Below are 14,947 nucleotides of genomic sequence, written 5' to 3' on the forward strand. Positions count from 1 at the left end.
CTACAGGGGCCCAGTGCGTTCCTGACCAAAAGAACCCCAGAATCGATGTCCGGAGGTTGGTCAGGAAACCCGGGACCGGGACCAGGGTGTTGAGCCGGTACCAGAGCATGGACAGGACTAGTTGATTAAGCACCAGCGCTCTCCCTCGGAGGGAGAGACATCGGAGTAGTCCCGTCCATTTCCGGAGCCGCTCTATCACCCCTCCCTCTAAATTTTCCCAGTTTTCTGGCGGAGAGGGGTGCGTGGCAGAAAGGTAAATGCCGAGGTAGAGCAGCGGACCCGCGCTCCACCGGATGGTCTGAAGTGTGCGTGGGAGGGAGCTCGCCTGCCGCCAGTCTCCTACCGCCAAGCCAGAGCTCTTGACCCAGTTGACCTGGGCGGAGGTGGCTGCCGAATAGATGGCCTGGCAAGCCTCCACCCGTGCCAGGTCGCCGGGGTCCTGGATCATGAGGAGCACGTCATCGGCATACGCCGACAGGACCAGCCACAGCTCCGGCTCCCGCAGCACCAACCCTGTCAACCTCCTGCGGAGGAGACAGAGGAAGGGCTCGATCGCCAGAGAGTACAGCTGGCCTGAGAGGGGGCACCCCTGCTGTACTCCTCGCCCGAAGCTGACCGGTTTGGTCAGGGTCCAGTTGAGCTTAACCAGACACTCTGCGGAAGTGTAAAGCACCCAGAGAAAACCCACAAACTGGGGTCCAAAGCCAAACGCCCGCAGAGTGCTCAGGAGGTACCCGTGGTCCACCCTATCGAATGCCTTCTCCTGATCTAGGGACAGGAGGGTGAACGACAGACCATCTCTACGCCTGAGTTCCAAAAGGTCCCAAACCATAAATAGGTTATCAAAGATACTGCGGTCCGGGATGGTGTAGGTCTGGTCTGGGCGGATCACGTCCGCCAGCACAGACCCTAGCTGCAGCGAGATGGCTTTCGCTACAATTTTGTAGTCCGTGCTGAGGAGCGAGACGGGATGCCAATTTCGTAAATCGTGGAGGTCCCCCTTTTTCGGCAATAAGGCGAGCACAGCTCGCCTGCATGAAAGAGGGAGGACCCCGCTCTGCAGAGACTCGGCCCAGACAGTGACTAGGTCTGGGCCGAGGACATCCCAAAACACGCGGTAGAACTCCATGGTCAGCTCGTCCATGCCTGGAGACTTATTAGTGGGCATATGATGGAGGGCTTCCGAGAACTCGGCCAGAGTCAGAGGCAACTCTAGCCGGTCTCGGTTGCTCACGCTGACCATAGGGAGCTCCTCCCAAAGCACTCTGCAAGCGCTAGGGTCGGTCGGATCCGGGGAGAAAAGACTTGTGTAGAAGACTCGGGCCCTCCCGCACATCTCCGCCGGTTCCATGAGGGGGGTGCCGTCTTCTGCCAGGAGGCAGGTGATGTGTTTCTTGGCCCCCCTCGTTTTCTCCAGGGCATAGAAGAAGCGGGAGCAGCAATCCATCTCCTGAAGGAGGCGGATGCGGGATCGAACAAAGGCGCCCCGGGCCTGATGGTCTTCGAGGGCCCGGAGCTCCTCCCGCTTCTCCCAGCACGCTCCGCAGAGGAGTGGGTCTTCGGGGCTGGTGGCCAGATGCCTCTCCAGCTCTAAGACCTCCCGTTCCAACTGCTCTATCGCCGCATTTCTCCGTCGGCTGGTACTTGGGTGTAGTCACGGCAGAAAAGCCTGGCGCGCACCTTCCCCAGGTCCCACCATCGCCACGCCAAGGGAAAGTCACGCCGCTGCCCTTGCCAGGCCAGCCAGAATTCCCGGAAGGACATCACAAAGCCCTCATCCTCCAACAGGCTGTTGTTAAAATGCCAGTAAGCCAGCCCCGGCCTCTCCACACAGAGGGAGGCTGTCACGGTGGCTAGGTGATGGTCAGAAAATGGGGCCAGCCGAATGCTGGAGGAGTGGGCTCGTGAGAGATGGAAGCGTGATAAATAAATGCGGTCCAACCGGGAGTGGCTCGACTGATGGGCTTCCACCCGGACAAAGGTGAATGTGGAAGTGTCATCCGGGTGATGGTCATGCCAGATGTCCACTAGGGAGTGATGTTCAACTATCTCCTGGAGGGTGTCTGTGGTGGCCGGGCTCTGCTCGGTCCCCAAGCGGTCTCGCTTCTCGAGGGTGGTATTAAAATCCCCTCCCAGGACCAGGCACTCGTGAGAATCTAAGGTGCTGAGGAAAGCGGATGCCTGCTGATAGAATTGCAGCCGCTCCGGGCCCGATGTCGGGGCATAGACGTTAACGAGGTTAACCACGAGCCCCTCTATATGGACCTGGAGATGCAGCAGGCGACCCCGTATGGCCTCGGCGACCCCTAGTACCTCGGGCTGTAGGTCGGGGGAGAACAGGGTCGCCACTCCAGCCTGTTGAATCGTGGAATGGCTAAAGTAGACCCTGTCCCCCCACTCCAGCCGCTAACTGTCTTCGGCGGTTGGATCCCTCCTGAAGGAAGGAGAGCACCTGGGACCTGCAGAGAGCCATCCTACAACCCCGGGTGTTCAACGTTGTGATGGTGAGAGGTGTCATGGGGAGGGTCGGAGGGGTCCTCACTGGCAGGGACGCTCGCATCTCCCAGCGGGCCGCGCAGCAGTCCGTGACCCATCCCGTAGGTGAGTAATTGTTCACGGAAGACGCAAACCCGCCAGTAGGCCACGGCATCCTGCTTTCCCGTCCCTTTGCCTTCCCCCATGAGGGCCCTTGTGGCCCTGAGGATTTGAGAAAAGTCCCCCCATCGCTGGAAAGCAAGTTGTACCTTGTTGCGGGAGCCGCGGACATCCTCTAAAAACTTCCACAGCTCTCATCACAGCTCATGGGGGGGTGGGGTTACAGTTTCCTGGTTGTTTCCCGGCGGGGCCCTTGCTGCAGCCCTGTGGTCCACTAAAACGGACAAGCAAGGTGCGGACCCCCGACGGGGTGCCTGATGGGCTGGAGCTTCTAGGCCCGCCTCAAGCTCTGGGGCGATAGGGGGTGGTGGAGGGAAAATAGCAGCTCCTAATGGGTCGGGGCAGGAGAACGCAAAGGCCGCTCCCTGGGGGTCATCGGTTGGAAAAGGGAAGGAGACAGCCCCGGGGGCGGCGATAACATCACAGGAGGTAGACTGGATGGGGTAGGGGCAGGGGCAGAGGCGAGGTTCTGGGTTTCGGGAGGCAAGCAGCTGGATGGTGGTGCCTCCCGATCAGGCTCAAGGGTTAAGGGGGTGGGGAGGGAGCTCTCAGTGATACTGGGCATGTGCTCTGTGGTGGATTTAGCGGCCACAGCATCAGGAGGTGGATTATCTTCTGTAGGGCCCCCGCCCGGCAAGGAAGTCAATTGCTCCGCACCAACGGGGGGTGCCCCGGCAACTCGTGCCATGGCCACGTGGCGCTGGCTGTCACCTGAGCAGGCTCGATGGTTGTCAGCGGGATGCCATCAGCGGCCAGGTCGGTGGAGGAATGCAGGGGCTCCTCGGAGGTGGGAGCTGAAGCAACAGTTCAGGGGAGGGAGCATGGGGAAAAGAGGGATGGAGTGAGGTCGCCCACATCGAGATTTGCTGGCAAAAGGTCGTCCTCCCCCTGGGCGACTAGGGTCAGATCTAAGGCCTCGATCTCCTTGAACATGGAGGAGAGGACACTTTCCGCCGCCCCGGGGTTCTCCCCACTGGCACCCGCCACGACAGTTGTCTTGGGGTTCACGGGGGCTTCGGGTAGCGTCAGGACAGAAGGGGCTTCCTCGAGGGTCTCGGAGGGGAGGGTCTCCCGTGGAGGGGAAACACTACCCTCTGGTGCTGCCACGTCTTTCCCGGCTGACACTGGTGGATGGGACGCACTTGTGGGCAAAGCGGAAGGTTTGGCATCGGTGCCCCCCTTCCTGATCTTCCGGGGGGGCCTCCTCCTCGGGTAGATGAGGCGGAGCTCGAGCCTTCCGCTTGCCTCGCTTCTGCTGGACTAGGGCCCAGCCCTCCATGGCATCATCTGGGGGCTGGTTAGCAGGGGTCGTGTCAGGGGGTAAAGGCGATGGCTCAGGGACTTGGGGGGGGGAACGGTGGGGCAGCATAAAGGAGGGAGGATTCTCCCTGGGGCAGGCTCTCTCCCATGCCTGGTGGTATCTCTGCCACACCCTCCTCCATAGGCCCCGCTAGATTGTCAGCAGCGAGGGCGGGGCTCTCCCGCTCCTCTGGGCGTTGTAGGGGAGGTGCCCCTTGGGCCTGAGTAGGAGTAGTGGTGGTCCGAAGAGGAGGGGGGCGGGTTCGGGTACCGGGTGGCCAGGGGCATCGGCAATGACAGGGCCGATGTCCTGCCGGGTCTTGGGGATCCCAGGTGCCCCTCTTTGCCAGGCTAAGGGGCAGTCCCTCCGGACATGCCCCGATGCCTGGCTGAGGGAGCACCGGGCTTCCCCCGTGGAAAAGTACACCCGGTAACGGGTCCCCGGTGGGGGACTAGGAAGGACCCCTCGAGTGCCACTCCATCGCGCACCGCCGACGGCAATAAAAGTTGCACTTGCCGGCAGAAGGAAAAAATGTGATGGAGGGTGGGGTCTTTGCAGCCCAACGGGAGAGGGCTGATGACAGAAACAGGTTTCCCCAGGATGGAAAGAGCGGGTAGCAGGGCAGCATTGGGGAGAAAAGGAGGGACAGAGGTCAGGACCAGGCGGATGCCCAGGTCCTCTAGCGGCTCTAGGGGGACAAACACCCCCCCCACCGCCAGGCCCCTCTCCACCGCTTCCTGAGTGGCAGCCTGCGATGCTAAGAAGAAGACGACCTTCCTGTACATTTTGGAGGCCGTCACAATGGCCGAGGGCCCCAGCACCCTCGCCAACGCCCGCACGTAGGTCTCCATGTGGGGCAAGGTGGGCACCAGGAGGCATCGGACACCGTACTTCCTTGTCATGGTGGGAAAGGGGCCCCAGCCACTATTGATGGTGGCGGAGGTGGTGGGCGGGAGAGATGACGAGGCAGCAGGCGGGGGGGCTGGCACCGCCCAGGCATACGTCCTGGGGGCTGAGGGAGGGACATCCACAGAGCTGGTGGAGGGGACAGCGGGGGAGGACACCGTGGTCAGTGGTGGGGCCGCTGCAGTGGGAGTGGCCCCTGCCATGGAGGGCCCGGTGGTTTTAGCAGGGCCTTTCCCCTTCTTCTTGCCCTGGCTTTTCCCGCCGGCTGGAGGGGCTTCCCTAGAGTCTGGGGAGGCGATGGGCATGGCAGCGGTGGAGGTCACCCCGGTGCCCTCCATTGCCAATGCCCCAGCGGGGGCAGTGGCAGGTGGTTAACAGGAGTTGGGGTCAGATAGAAAGGGACAAGCTGTAGGGTGGACAATTTGGGGGGGGCACATAAACCACCATATTCTTGTCCAGAGAGTCCTGTTTGGTTGGCTGGTGCTTCTGGTCCATGCGGTGGAATCAGGGCGAGCAGCTGAGTCCAGAGGCAGATGTTAGATAGCCAGCAAAGATGGCGGGGGGGGGGGGGGGGGGGAGTGAGGAAGGTCGTAGTGTGGGGGTTGGGAGGACACAGATGGATCGGGGGGCAGCTCTGTGCCACACCCCCCGTGTCCCTATAAACACAATTAAGACACAGTCAAGGCCTCCCCCCACACAAGAGCACAGTTCGAAAGTTACTCAGTCTTAGGCCTCCTCCACGGCGATTTGTAGGTTCCCCGGGCGGTGTTCCTCTGGTGGATGGCTTTTTCTCTGTCTATTCTGGGTTTTCTTTTTTTCAGCAACGGCATTCCAGAAATGCTGGAGTAAGTGATAAGAGTCCTCTTGACCGAAGACGGGACCGCAGACAAACAGCAAGCGGCTGGGTCTGGGGGCTGGGTCCTTCCACTCTCTCCCTCGGGGGGGGGGGGGGGTTCAGCTGGAGCGGCAGCAGCGTTCAAGGGCGGGCCGGGCGGGGGGGGGGGGGGCCTAACAGCCGGCCGGCAGCTGGCCAGCACTCTCGCAACAGCAGGAAATAAAAAAAAAAGACAACAAAAAGAAAAGAAAGGGAGGAGAAGAGGGGAGAGCGTCTGGCCCGGTCAGGGGGGAAGCTGAAAGCAGGGGCAAAAAGCAAGGAAAGCCTAGGCCAGAGGGCAGCAGCAGGAGAGCAGGCTAAGTAGGTCCCTTTTCCCTGGGTAAGGTAACAGAGAAGATTCCAGATCAGGAACCTTCTGGAGACAATTAAGACAGGCTGATTAGAACACCTGCAGCCAATCAAGAAGCTACTAGAATCAATTAAGGCAGGCTAATCAGGGCCTGGTTTAAAAAGGAGCTCACTTCAGTTTGTGGTGTGTTTGTGAGGAGCTGGGAGCAGGAGGCACTAGGAGCTGAGAGTGAGAACGTGTAGTGTTGGAGGACTGAGGAGTACAAGCATTATCAGACGCCAGGAGGAAGGTCCTATGGTGAGGATAAAGAAGGTGTTGGGAGGAGGCCATGGGGAAGTAGCCCAGGGAGTTGTAGCTGTCACACAGCTGTTCCAGGAGGCACTCTAGTCAGCTGCATTCCACAGGGCCCTGGGCTGGAACCCGGAGTAGAGGGTGGGCCTGGGTTCCCCCCAAATCCTCCCAACTCCTGGTCAGACACAGGAGGAGTTGACCTGGACTGTGGGTTCAGAAAACTGGCCAAGCTGAGGGCTGCCATGAAACTGGCCAAGCTGAGGGCTGCCATGAAACTCCAAGGTGAGCAAATCTGCCAATAAGTGCAAAACCCACCAAGGTAGAGCAGGAACTTTGTCACAGGAGTAGTTCCAGAGCAGTGCCTGGGGATGCCATGACACACCTAACCTTATGCACAGAGATCATTTCATCCCAGCACTGAAATGCAGCCACCTCTGGGGTGAAAGGTGGCAGCCATTTAACAGTGCACAGCCATGCTACACACAAGAAGTCAATGGACGGGTTGGGTGTGGAAAGGCTTTGGGATTGAGGTCCAAATCAGAACAAGATGCCTGAGATGGATTTTAATGCATTTTTCAAAAAACATTTATTGCAATTTAGTAGTTTAATAACAGCACATTCTTCAGTTTCTTGAAATTGCTAGTTTCTTCCATTTGCAAGACAGAAGGAGAGGTTCCTTTTTAACACACAGAAAGGGAACTCAGGATTTTAAGAGCAATGTTTGACCTACTCTTCCTTTTTCTTAAATCTGTTTCCAGATTCCACATGCTGTTTCCTTTCAGAACAAATATGTCAATGCTCTTTTTGTCTGTAAAATTAAAACAGGCAGCCCCAACAGCCCAGGGTCTGTGTGCAACCCTATAATAACAAACCAGTGTGCGCCAGCTGGATTGGAAAAACTGAGAAGAGAAGACAACTTTATTCAACAACTTCCTTAGAAATTGCATCCCTAAAAGCCCTCAATCCAAATCTTACTGGTACCGAGTGAATAAAAACAATGGCCAAAGGAGAGAGAACACAAGAGAAGAGGGACATATTCTCAGGTGAAGATAGAAGGGGAGGTACAAGGAAGCTGTTCCAGATAGCAGGAGCATCAGAAGGGAAGGCTCTCTGGATGCTAGCTGGATGGTGAGTGGGATGGAGAAGCACTAGATTCTAGTAGCAGAGGGGTTTCCTGTGATAGCAGGGGACTAGACTCGATGAGCATAGTACTGGAAGGGACCTCCTGTGTCCAGAGACAAAGGGCTCTGTCACTGGAGGTTTTTTAGAGCAGGTTAGACAAACACCTGTCAGGGATGGTCTAGATAATACTTAATCCTGCCATGAGTGCAGGGGATTGGACTAGATGACCTCTAGAGGTCCCTTCCAGTCCTACACGTTTATGATTCTATAAGGTCCCTGAGATCAAAGGGGGTCCATGGATGGTATTTCTATGATTCTTGTGATGGGTTATGCCCCTTAGGAATCCACCTGCTGTGCTGAGATACCACTGAGTCTACCTGTTCTGCCAGCATTGGCCCCCTTTAACCTGTCTTGCTGAGCCCAGCGAGTAAAGCCTCCTCTAACACACACACAGGCAGGGCCATACCCAGCTGCAGATCAGCTCTGGGAAGACTCAGTTTAAGGGACTTGCCTCAGCACTCAGGTGTCCACCTCCCTTGGAATGCAGACCCAAAGGTATATTATGAAATTCGCCTCCTCCCTCAATGCGGAGGAAGGTATGCACAACTTCTCGCCCTCCCCTCTCCCGTTAGAAATTACAGAAACTGGGTTATATTGTAAACAAAACAAATTTTATTATCTACAAAAGGCAGATTTTAAGTGGCAAAAGGGGTAGCAAACAGAACAAAGCAGATTACTAAGCAAATGAAACCAAACACACAAACTAAGCTAGTTTCACTAAAGAAATTGGTTACAAACAGTATTTCTCACCCTAGATATTGTTGCAGGCAGATTAGAGAAAGTCCGAAAGGCCGCTGCATTGGTCTCCCTATTGAGACCTCAGGTATTATTACTCACAAGCTAGATGCCCTTCCAGCATGGGCTCAATCCTCCCTCCCTGCCCATCATTCAGTTCTTGCTTCCAGGTCTTTTTCAGTGTCTCTTAGGGTGGGGAGGCAGAGGAAACCTTGATGATGTCACTCCCCTGCCTTATATAGCTCTTGTGTAAGGCGAGAACCCTTTGTCTTCTAGTGGAAAACCACTGGCATTCCACAGAGGAGGAGGGGTATCCAGCACCGGGTGACTCGTACCCATATCTCTTCAGGGCTGTGGCAGCCATTGTTCGTAGGCTGTCTCCAGTGTCCACAGGAAGACTAAGCTCTTTCACAGTCCATTGTTTCTGCTGATGGCCCATTAGCTCTGTCTGGCTTTTCCATTGTGGTATCTGAAGGTACCTGGGGTGACACCCAAAGTTAACACATTTGAAATACAGATACATAGTTCATATTCCTAACTTCAGATACAGAAATGATACACGCATACATACGAGATAATCACATTCAGTAACTCATAACTTTGCCAATGATGTCTCACATGGACCATCTTGCATAAAGCACATCTCAGTTATGTCATATTCATATCATAAGGATATTTTCATAAGGAACATGGAATGTAATGTCACAATTGTGTTCCCCAAACTCCCATTGACTTTAATGAGGCCGGGATTTCACCCAGGAAGCACGATACTGTACTAGCTTCAGAAATTAATGGGAAGCTGGGAGAGGCAGCGGAGGGCAGGAGCATAGGCATCAACTCCATGGGTGCTCTGGGGCTGGAGCACCCGGGGGGGAAAATAGTGGGTGTCCAGCACCCACCAGCCACCAACCCATCAGCTGTTCGGTAGGCCCCACTCATCAGCTCCTCCCCATTCCTCCCCCACAGCGTCACCTGCCGACCAGCTGTTACATGGTGAATGGGAAGTGCTGGGGGTGGGAGGAATGGGGAGGAGCAGGGGCAGGAAGAGGCAGAGTGAGGGCAGGGCATGCTTGGAGGAGGGGGTGGAGTGGGGATGGAGCATGCCTGGGGAAAGCTGAAAGTCAGTGTCTGGGTGGGAGAGATTTGTACATGACACAGTTAATGGGGGTCATTCGAAATAATAATGAGGGACCATGGGCCAGTGTCCCTAGATGAGGGAGCGGGGGGGGGGGGGCACTGTGGTGGCAGGCAGGAAAGAGGGGCAGACACAGATGCACTCTCCATGCCAGTAGGGTCTGATTCTGCAGGCAGCCAAGGTGTCTGTGCCCGATGGTAATGAGAATGCTGCCTTCAGCTGGCTCCAAAATGCCAAGAGTCAGGCTCCGACTGATCTCTGGGACACATCAATTCCATAGCCTGGATCCTTCACCAAGACCCGGTCCCATAAACAGAATAAAGTTCAGACCAGTCACATACATACTTGGTGCTGTCAAAAGGCCCATTTCACAGAACTGAAAACAATTATGAGCCAAAAGGCAGCAGAGCTCAATAAATAGGTGTGTTCTGTATTTGGGGGGAAACAGATGATGTTGCCTTATCACTGGGTGGGGATAACACTCTCTCCATTCCACTAGCATCTCTGGAGGATGTTAAAAGAAGTTACTAAAGACCTAGCCCTGAAAAAGAGCTCTCTGGAGCTCGAAAGCATGTCTCTTTTACCAACAGAAATTGGTCCAGTTAAAGATATTACCTTACCCACCTTGTCTTACTACTAAAGTTAGAAATTTTTAAATCAATTGGTTCAGACAACTTGGATCCAAGAGTTTTAAAAGATCACTGGACCATTAATGTTGATTTTCAGTAACTCTTGGAACACTAGGGAAGTTCCAGAAGACTGGAAGAAAGTTAGTGCTGTGACATTATTTAAAATGGTGACCCATATAATTATAGGCCTTTCAAGTTCACATCAATCTCAGGTAAAACAATGGAACCGCTGAAACAGCATTCAGTTATTAAAGAATTAAATTAGGGTAATATAATCAATGCTAATCCACATGGATTTATGGAAAATAGATCAGACTGTCAGACTAACTTGTTATCTTTTCTGATGAGATGAAAGGTTTGGTTGATAATAGCACTAGTGTTAATGTCTTGTACTGTACTTAGATTGTTGTAAGGTGGTTGGGTTGGTACTGCATGACATTTTGATTGAGAAAACTGAATGATATAAAATCAGCACGGCAAACATTAAACGAATTAAAAACTGTCTGATAGATCTCAAACGGCAACTGTAAATGGGGAATCAAGTGGCTGATTTTCAGTGGAGTCCTGCAGGGATCAGTTCTTGGCCCTACACTAGTTAACATTTTTGTCAATGATCTGGTAGACAACTTAAAATCATCACTGATAAAGTCTGCAGATGACAAAGATTGTAGAAGCAGTAAATAGTAGCAGATCACTGATATGGAGTGACCTGGATTGCTTGGTAAATTGGAGGTAACCGTACAGTGTGCGATTATTATGGCCAAATGTAAAGTTCTACATTTAGAAACAAAGAATTTAAGCTATATTTACAGGATGGCGGACTCTATCCTGGGAAGCAGTGACTCTTCAAAGGATTGCAGGGTTGTGATGGAATACACTCCTGTGTTCATTTCACACCCTACATGCTACTTTAATAATCTTTGTACAAGATATACCTTGTGAGGTATCATTTGAAAACTCCTAATTTGCTGGTCAGTATTGTCTTGATAAAATATGTGTGGCAACATTGCATGTGAAGTTATAAGATTCCCCTATATGATGTTATTAACACATGTTCCAAATCCCACAGGCCTGGCTAAGAGACATTGGCTAACAGGTCTGTCCTAGACAAAGGAATGTGTGCTTGTCCTAATTTGCATGTAAGTAGTAAACAGAGTCACCAAGCGGGAAGGGAAAACAAAGGAAGCTCAAACAGGTGGAAAAAAGCCAGCAGGGAACATCTTTCCACATCGACTCTTTGTCTCCCAGTGCTCAGCTGGAAATGTTTTTCAAGAGGGGGACTGAAACTATACAAGTGTTTTGCAGGTCAGATGAGATTATCACAGTGGTCCCTTTTGGCTTTAGAATCTATGAATAAGGGTCCCTGTTGGTCACCCAGAGAGAGACAGTCACCTGGACACCCAAGTCCTGGCCTAGCTGAGGCTTTGTAGGGGAGGATCAGGTCCTTTATTTGGACTCTATGCTAGTCAGGTGACCAGAGTAGCATGCTCATGTGATGTTGCTCTGTTCAGTCTGCTGTGCTTAGTGCAAGAGCTGTGATGTATTCCTCCCACTATAGCTCCCCTGAGCAGTTTTACGGATCAAACGACAGTCAGTTCTAGCTGCAACAGAACAAATCACCAGCTGCTGAGGTTTTCAGGGCAGGCAGGCCCGTTATTGGATTTGAAGAAGCTCAGATCCGAGGAAAGAACCCTGAGAAATGGTTTTCTTTGCTCCTATGACCCCGCCAATGCTCGTTTAGCTGAATTCTGTAAGAATTGTTCAGCTGGAATTTTATTTAATTGCACAGTATCCCTGCCTGAAAACAACTGGGATCACGACGCCCTATTTATTGTGTCACAGCTGGAGTATTCAAGGCTGCGTTTCTAGGTAATGAGTACTGTAGTCCTGTGGGCCTCCGGGCTATGCCAGATGAGTAGCGGATTTGTTCCAGTCTGAAAAATGAGGTCGAAAATCTAGGGTGCTTGCTTTCTCTATGCCTCTTTCAAGCAGTTATTTGTAGATCCTGGTTATGACCGTGTGCCAGCAGGGCCTGGGAGCTTTCTCTTAGGATATATACACACTAAAACTTGGAGGCAAGACTGCAGCATGTCCAGGCGTACCTGAGCTAGCTTTGATAGAGTCAGGTTGTTAAAAGCAGTAGTGTAGCCACTGTTGAATATACAGCAGCAAGATCTGGCCACTCAGATACTATCCCCCCTGTTACCCACACAATCTAGGGCACCCAGCCTACACCCTGTTGAGGGCTCAAGGTGTGACCTAGTCATTTTAGGCACTTCCACCCTTTCCCTACCGAGAGCTTGGGGTGTAAGACACCTAGCCTTTCTCATGGGGCTCAGGGAGAGACCTGGTCAATTTAAGTACCCGCCCCTACCCATGGGGCTCGGGGCTGTACAGGTCTGCGTGACCTTTTCCCAGTGAAAGAGCCTCAGACAGCTGTGCTCTAAACATCTATTTATTGGCAACACACACAGAATACATATACCAAGCAAATCTCTTATGCGCACCGCTCCCAAGGTACAGACAAATTTCACCTGATGGCCAGTCAGGATCCACTCATCTGGGGGTTCCTGGCGATGCGTCTGCACATCACGATCATGCAGAGGGGTCAGAGTTCCAGCGGCTTGATGTTGAACTACAGTCCAGAAATGGTTCCCAAAGAGCCTTGCTTTCCATTTACATTCTATCGGTAAAACTAGCTCCCCCCTTTCACTTCACTAAACTCATCACTCCTAAATAACAAACATTTTAACCAATTATACACTGGCACCTCTCTGTCCTCCTTCCTGCCCAAGTTTTTTACATTTTATCTTTCATGCCCAAATTGTAACTTAGCTGTGTCCTTTTCTGTTTGTGCAGCTGGTGAGCATAAAACACTGGTCAGAGCTTTTCTTACCATTTGTTGAGTCTCTTTCTGTATTCTTCCTAATTTCCCAGTGCCTGGGTGTCTCTACTTTATAACCTTGGTGGTTATAAGTCTCGTTAGGACATTCCTGAGGTGGGGGTGCTTTATCAGCAGTAGAACTCCCCCCCCACAATTTTAGTAGTGAATGCCCAGCGTTTTGTCCATGGCTGGTTTAATGGAGGGGGTAGGGGGTGGGGAGGGGAGGGGTTGATCAGGTCTCAGGCCAACATCTGGCACTGGCTACAATTAGAGGCAGGATAGCAGATGAGACAGACCCCAAATCTTGCAGTTTCTCTGCTCCTTGTCTGAAAATATTTAAGTACAAATATAATTTTGCCAGGTGCTACTTTAGCTCTTTTGGTAGCAGGAATGGGGAAGGTGTGGGGGGAGAGAAGATTTGTGAAGAGGTGCAACGTATAAGAACTTGACCTCTGTGTGACTTTCAACATACATATATCAAGTTTCAGAGTGGTAGCTGTGTTAGTCCGTATCAGCAAAAACAACGAGGAGTCCTTGTGGCACCTTAGAGACTAACAAATTTATTTGGGCATAAGCTTTCGTGGGCTAAAACACTTTGTGGGCTAAAACCCACTGATGAAATGTGTTTTAGCCCACGAAAGCTTATGCCCAAATAAATTTGCTAGTCTATAAGGTGCCACAAGTACTCCTCGTTGAACATACATATATAAATTACTGGCCACTGTTATTGTTTCACTTATTGTAGGGTCTATTTTAAATGGCAGGGGGCATTGTATGAGAGGAAGGATACAGCGGGAAACAAGGAGTCAGGATACCTGGGTGTGTACTGAGCCCTGTCCCTCAATTGGATAAGTCACCTCCCCACCTTACAATGGAGATAATGTTGATCTACCTTGTGGGAGGGTTATGAGAATTCAGATAAGTTTCTGAAGCTGTGATGCTGGCAGAGGAAGGGCCAGTTCATGCTAAGGCTCCTAGGTGACAACTGAACACTGAAGGCTTGTCTACACTGGCAATTTACAGTGCTGCGACTTTCTCACTCAAGGGTGTGAAAAAACACCTCCCTGAGCGCAGCAAGTTTCATTGAGGTGTTTTTTTTTAAGAGTGCTGGGAGAGCTCTCTCCCAGTGCTCTGCCGCGACCCACAAGTGCTGACAAATAGCTGGAGCCAGTCTGCCTCACCTGTGTGCTGGAATGATTAAAATAGATATTAGAGTTATAAAAACATGCTCAGTGTTTAGACTTCAGGGAATGCTTGTAAGTTGCTGTGTGCATTAATCTCACTTATAATACCTGTAGGCCATGTTATAAAGTAATATTTAAGTGTTTGCTCTGTAACCAAATGTGAAATACTTGTTTCCAGCAGGAAGTGCTATTTCTTGCCCAACGAAAGGTCCATCAACTCCAGGGAAACCACTGCTGAACATCAGAAGACAAAAGGCTTTGTGCATTGCTTCCCCCTTCCCACCGCCATGAAGAGGAGATGTGCAACTGAACTCCTCCCAACAGCTGAATTCCCAACTCTAATGCTTGAGGAGTTCACACTTGTTACTTGGTTGAAATCTAAGGCCTTGTCTACCCTGCCACTTTACAGCGCTGAAACTTTCTCACTCAGGGGTGTAAAAAAACACCCCTCTGACCCCTGCAAGTTTCAGCCCTGTAAAGTGACAGTATAGACAGTGCACCCCCTTGTGGGGGTGGGTTTTTTACAGCTCTCTCCCAGCACGGGTGCTGCGGCTACGCAGGCAGGTTGGAGTGCTGCTGTGGCAGCGCTTTGACATTGGTAGTGAAGACACACCCTAAGTATAGAGCTCGCAGCCAATTGGGGTTTGTGTCCTGCTTCCAAACAGCCAGCCGCAAAGTGACTTCGTAGTCAATTCTTCTTCGAGGCCCATAGCTGGATAGAAATACCTTTCGGGGATGCGGGCTTTGCTCTCAAAACTAAATAACTTATTTTTAAACGTTCATAATCTAATTTAACCCCCCCCGGGGCCTCCCTCTGGGGCTCGAGCCAGGAGCGTCTGGCCCGCGTGTGACATGCACGTTA

At 52.2% G+C, this 14,947-nt stretch overlaps 1 long non-coding RNA gene across 1 annotated transcript; it reads right to left on the minus strand.

The window, feature by feature from the left end:
* Positions 1-8,107: 8,107 nt before the first annotated feature.
* Positions 8,108-13,217, minus strand: LOC142069953 (uncharacterized). The gene is made up of 2 exons (XR_012665916.1): positions 12,914-13,217; positions 8,108-8,732 (listed from the first exon to the last, which is right to left on the minus strand). It is a non-coding gene; the product is annotated as an uncharacterized LOC142069953 (long non-coding RNA).
* Between the last annotated feature and the right edge of the window lie 1,730 nt (positions 13,218-14,947).

Source organism: Caretta caretta, chromosome 24 (genome assembly GCF_965140235.1).
Source record: "Caretta caretta isolate rCarCar2 chromosome 24, rCarCar1.hap1, whole genome shotgun sequence".
Classification (NCBI taxonomy): Eukaryota; Metazoa; Chordata; order Testudines; family Cheloniidae; genus Caretta; species Caretta caretta.